A 6,306-nucleotide genomic window follows, 5' to 3' on the forward strand; every position below is an offset into this window, starting at 1 on the left:
CGAGAGCCTGAAGAACAAGAAAGGTGACACACCTTCAGAAGGTATAGACTTGCTCATAATTGAAACTAATCTAACGGTTTCTTCTACTTCTAGTTGGGTTATAGATTCTGGTTCTAGTGCTCATTTGTGCACTACCATGCAGGGTCTAAAGAAAAGTAGAAGGCTGGCGGAAGGTGCGGTAACCCTTCGGATTGGCAACAGGGCAAAAGTTCCTGCTGTGGCTGTGGGCACCTACCATCTGCGACTACCGTCTGATTTTAGTTTATTACTTAGAGACTGCTATTATGTACCTGCTGCTAGCAGAAATTTGATTTTTGTTTCAGGTCTAGCACAAGAAGGTCATGTTTTTACATTTGACAAAGACTGCTGTTCTATTTATTTCAGAAATAAAATAGTCGCACGTGGTTTTATGATTGACAGTCTCTATCATTTGCATATGGATGTATCTGTAAATGTGTCTGAGCAAGAAGTGAGTGCCAAAGGATTCAAGAGATCCAGGGATGAGATAAACCAAAAATATTTGTGGCACCTCAGACTTAGCCATATTGGAGAAGACAGAATGAACAAAATGGATAAAGATGGGCTTCTCGGCTCATTGACTTCCGAGTCATATCCAGTTTGTGAATCCTGTCTTCAAGGAAAAATGGCTAGATTGCCCTTTGTAGGACATAGGGAGAGGATCACTGAAATACTTACCCTGGTACACACAGATGTGTGTGGCCCATTCGATGTGCAAGCCAGGGGACGTTATTCGTACTTCATTACCTTTATCGATGATTATTCACGATATGGGTATGTGTATCTTATGAGACACAAATCTGAATCTTTTGAAAAGTTCAAAGAGTTCAGAAATGAAGTAGAAAAACAAACTGGAAAACTCCTTAAGGCTCTTCGATCAGATCGAGGAGGAGAATACCTTAGTGGGGAATTCCGGGACTATCTCAAAGAGAATGGCATAGTCTCATAATGGACTCCTTCGGGTATATCTCAACTCAACGGAGTGTCAAAGAGGAGAAATCAGACTCTATTGGATATGGTCCGTTCCATGATGAGCTTCACTAATTTACCTATGTTTCTTTGGAGAGATGCCTTACTTACCGCAATTTATCTACTAAATAGAGTTTCCTCTAAATCCGTTCCTACCACACCGTATGAGATATGGCATGGTAAGAAACCAAGTCTTGGTCATCTCAAGATTTGGAGATGTCCGGCTGTTCGTCCTTTCCTGCCTACCTAAAAATACGCTAGACAGATCGTTGTTAGAACCGACGAACAAAGTTTAAATTTAAATTTCTCTTACCTGGTTTACTCGAAGAATAGTGATTGTAAGAGGTCGATCCACAGGGAGGCGATTGGAGTTGCTTAAAAATAAAAACGTTCACTCGGATTCAAAAGCGATTTTTGAATAACAAAAGTAAAACATTACGTCGGGGATGTTGATAGATTCTCTAGTCTACCGGAGAACGATTTTTAATTGAAATTAACAGAAAGACAGTTACTTAAATTTGAAAAGCATTTATTTAATTAATCAAAGAAGAGTTTTTTTTTTGCATAAATTAAAATGGATGACAACAGTGCTTAGGGAGATTGAAGCCTGGAACATAGACTGCATGAAAGAAGATTTCATAAATTGCAACTAAAACGAGAATTTTTGAATGCATAAAACAAACTGCAGGAATTAAACTTAACCTAAAACATGAATTGCATAAAAGAAAAATTAATGGATTGCATTAAAAGATTTCATAAAAAGAAAACAGAAATTAACTTGAACCTAGAACAGGGATTGCATGAAAGAAATTTTGCTAGATTTCATAAAAATAAATTGATTACAAAGGTAGAAATGAAGATTGGTGGCTTGATGCTGCCTTTCTTCTGCAAATAAAATAAAGAAAAGAAATAACAAAAAATTAAAAAGAACACTTCTCCCTTTCTCTCCCACGGTGGAACAACATAAAATATTATTTTTTCTTTCTTTCTTCTCCAAAAGAACAGAGCAATGCTCTGTTTCTTTTTTCTTTCTTCTCTCCCACCAAGCTCTCTCCTCTCTTGGTTCCCACCCCAAACCGAGCACACCCCTCTTCTCTTCCTCCTTCTCCTTTTATAGCCGCGGACGGACGCCTGATGCGGAAGGGAGATGGCAGACGCGGGGAGGAGTCGATCACGGACGCAATCCGGGCTGCTGGCACGCGATCTTCAAATGGAGAAGGAAGATGGCAGATGCCACGGGATGCCGTGGGCTGGGATCACGGGAAGGAGCTAGAATCGCCGGTGATTGCGGGGGATTTGGAGACGGGCGAGCTGGGAGGAGGGGCTGATCCGAGGGTGCACAGAAGAAGGAGGCACGGATGGAGGGATCGGCTGGGATTTTCCTTGCTGGGAGAGACGTGGATCCGGGCGATGGAAGGAGCTGGAGCCTAGCACGGTGGCTGGCATGATGCGGATGGAAGGTGGGGACGCATGCGGCTTGGATCACGGGAGAGGGGTTTCCTTCTTTGGGTGGGCGTTCATGGCATGGGAATCACTGGGGTGCTGCTGTGATCGCGGTTGAGGGGCTGGAGTTTCCTTCACGGACGCGGGATCGACGGGATCATGGACTGAATCATGGGAGGTATCGCGGTTGAGGGGCTGGAGCGCTGGATCTTGATCACGGGATGAGCTGGGAGCGTGGATTCGGGATGATGGCCGCTGACATGGATGCGGTGGAGATGCGGTGAAGATGCTAGCTTCCTTCCTCGGGCCAAGAGGGGGATGCGAACGGCTGGGATGGGGCTTCGACTTGATTTGGGAAGGAGCTGGGACTCTTTGAAACGGACGGTTGCTGATCGTGGGATCTGGATTACCGGCTGCTGGAATGGATCGCGGAAGATGACGTGGCTAGGGGCGTTGGGATTGAAGGCTGAAGATGATGGTGATCTGATGGACGGCGCGGATGCTGGCACAATGCGGGGAACGAGCTGATTGGGCTACTTGCACAAATAAAACATTAATTAGTTAATTCTGTTATTAATGATTAGCTAAAATACTAATTAAGATGGTCTGACGATTGAACTTTTGTGCTCTCATCACCATGTCAAGCGACTACAGACGAACAAGCTAGAGGCTAGGACCATAAGAGCTCGTTTTATAGGATATCCTAAAGAGTCATTAGGATACAATTTTTACGTCTCAGAGGATCATAATGTATTTGTGAGCCGACATGCCATCTTCTTGGAAAACCAGTTTATCCTTGATAGAGGCAGTGGGAGAAAAATTGAGCTTGAAGAGAAAGTCTCTGAAAAGCAACGAGTCATGGATCCTATAGAATCCATTCATACAGAGCCAGTACACGTTGTTCCTCCACCTCGCAGATCTAGTAAGGTCTCCCATCCTCCTAATAGATACTTAGGTATGCTTGAAGAGGATACTAAGGAAATGTTCCTCATTGGAGATAGGGAATACATAGAGGATCCCAAAACCTACAACGAGGCGATATCAGATATCGATTCCGAGAAATGGTTGGAAGCTATGAAGTCAGAGTTAGACTCCATGCATTCCAACCAAGTCTGGACTTTAGTGGATCCACCAGAAGGTATTGTACCTATTGGATGCAAATGGATCTACAAAAGGAAGATAGGTTCGGATGGAAAGGTAGAGACCTATAAGGCAAGGCTGGTGGCAAAAGGGTATAGTCAGTGTGAAGGTATTGCTATCAGGAAACCTTTTCACCTGTAGCCATGCTAAAATCCATCTGAACATTGCTTGCCATTGCAGCATTTCATGATTATGAAATTTGGCAGATGGATGTGAAAACAGCATTCCTGAATGGATATCTTGATGAAGATATCTACATGGAGCAGCCCTTGGGTTTCACTTCCAGTGATGAAGATCACAAGGTCTGCAAGCTGCAAAAGTCCATTTATGGACTAAAGCAAGCATCTCGGAGTTGGAACACTCATTTCAATGATGCAATGAAAACGTTTGATTTCATCAAGAACGAAGAGGAATCGTGTGTCTATAAGAAGGTTAGTGGGAGTGCTGTCATGTTTCTCGTACTGTACGTGGATAACATCCTCCTGATAGGGAATGATATTGATAGTCAACTTTAAAGACCACGCAATAGCACGTATCTGGTAGGATAGTGATTACGGGTATCGATCCACAGGGATTGGGGTATAGTTGTTTTTCTTAAAAATAAAAATATTTAAAAGGATGAATTTGTGAAGACTATTAAACTAAGCAATTTAATAAAGAAAATGCAATTAAAGGGATATCAGTTTAGGAGAATCTAGGGCAAGGAATTCACCACTAACATCAGAACAAGGGTTATTTATATTTTATTTCGTTCTTGGATTAACATGCAAATTGGCTACAAGCCTAATAAGCATTTAAATAAAAATTCACAAAAGTAATTTGGGCATAATCCATCTTCGGTTGGCATGAAATGTCTACCCTAATCTAAGGTGGCAGCACATCGCATCTTTCCTAAGCATGGACTATCTTATATTTACTTAGTGATCATGAAGGACAGTTGTACGAACATCATACTTAAAATCACAGAAATTAAATATGATTCAAAAGGAGATATCCATTAAAAACATTAAGTTCATACAACCCCAAGAATATAAAATAAAATATAAAACCCGTGTCCCTGTGTTAGGGCTGCATCCAGCCCTAAAGAGAAGATCAGCCCTGCATGGAGTTGGAGACGGCAGCAGCAGCACAGCAGCGGGCTTCCATCTCTTCCTTTCGCCGGCTTCCTCTCCCTCTTGAACTTCTATTCTATCCCGAAATACCCAAAAGTTCTCTCTCTCCCCTTTTATTCTTGTGGGAACTCCACCCGAGAAGAGATTAATGGGAGAAGAAGGAAGAAAGGGAGCAGCCCCCTCCCCCGGTGGGGAAGAGGAGGAATGATGCCTCTTCTCGGTTCACGCTGGGCCTTTTATAGGCTGCACCTCCCCCTCGCTGATTCGAATGTAGATAAGGATGAACCCTTTGCCGTTGGGATCAAGTGACTGCTGTGGTTTGGATCAAAGGAGAATACGCGTGAAAGCTGAGAAGATCTCGGATGCTGGGATTTTCTTGGAGAAGATAGACTCTGTTCTGGTATGCAGGGATTGAGCCGATCCGGTCGTTGGAACAGGGAGCTGATCACGTTGAAGGAGTCGGTGCTATTCCTTGGATGTAGAAGATGATGTGGACGCTTGGCTTGATTCGCTGGGTTTGGAGCTTATCCCGTGGGATGTTGGGAAAGGATCTCGGCTGACAGTTGAGATGCAGCTCACGTGAAGTTGGGAGCAAATCCGGATGGGTCTCAGCTGGAATTAATCCCGAAACAGAGGAATCCGAAAGAGGATTTGCTGGCTGGGTGTGATCCGCGGATGTGAAGAATCCGTAGAAGTTTGAATCACAGAGGGATTACGGTAGAAGAGCTTGGATCCGGCTGGGAAGGAACTGAGAACAGGGGATAAGCTTGTAATCCGAGATGCAGGGGATTTGATGCGGTTGCAGGATGACGATGGAACTAATCGAGTTGTTGGGATGAGGTTGATTGCAGAGTACTCGGACGCGGAAGGAACTGGGAGCGTGGAGGTTCGGTTCAATCCGGAAGAAACGGAGTGACGAGGCTTGGGAAGATGATGCGGAAGAAGGGGAACTCATCCTCCGATCCGTGAAGCTCGGGATAAGGATGGAGGCTGAGAAGATCTCGGCTCTGTTAAACTGCTCACGGGATGGGGAGTTAGAACGGCTGATGCTCTGTCCAAGGAAGAAGAGATCGGAAGCTGGGAGGAGTTGGTTGGGAGATTTGGGATGCTACGGGATGAGCTGGGGGATGGGATTCGCAGCTGGTGGACGTGGAAGAAGCCTGGTCGCAGAGAAACAGGGGATGTTGGGATGATTCGGATGAAGATAAAATGAGCTGGGAGATCGTCCTTGAATCGCGGACGGGAGAGAAGCTGGATATGGGAGAATCAACGTGGAGGAGATGAGCTGGACTTTGCTCTATTCCGTAGATAATGGAAGGTTAGATTCGGGAGCTGGGAGTTTAGATCATGGATGAGTGCTGGTTTGGTTCTAAAGAGGAGAACGTGGCTGGGGGTTTGGATTCGGTTGAGAGGAAAATATGGGAAGGCGTTGGTCGAACGGCTGGAAGTGTGAACAGAGGAGTTTGTTCGTGGACGTGGGGATCTCGTGTGGTTGCTTCGGCTGGGAAGGAGTGAAGAGAAGACTCGGATTGGCACTCACGGCTGAGAGGATCTCGAAACAGGGGAATCGGTTTGGGAATAGAGAACAATGCAGTTGGGTCTTGGTTCCGAACGGGAGAAAGAA

Source organism: Phoenix dactylifera, chromosome 8, assembly GCF_051530095.1.
Source record: "Phoenix dactylifera cultivar Ajwa chromosome 8, Ajwa_hap1_PhDact_Kaust_v1.1, whole genome shotgun sequence".
Lineage (NCBI taxonomy): Eukaryota > Viridiplantae > Streptophyta > Magnoliopsida > Arecales > Arecaceae > Phoenix > Phoenix dactylifera.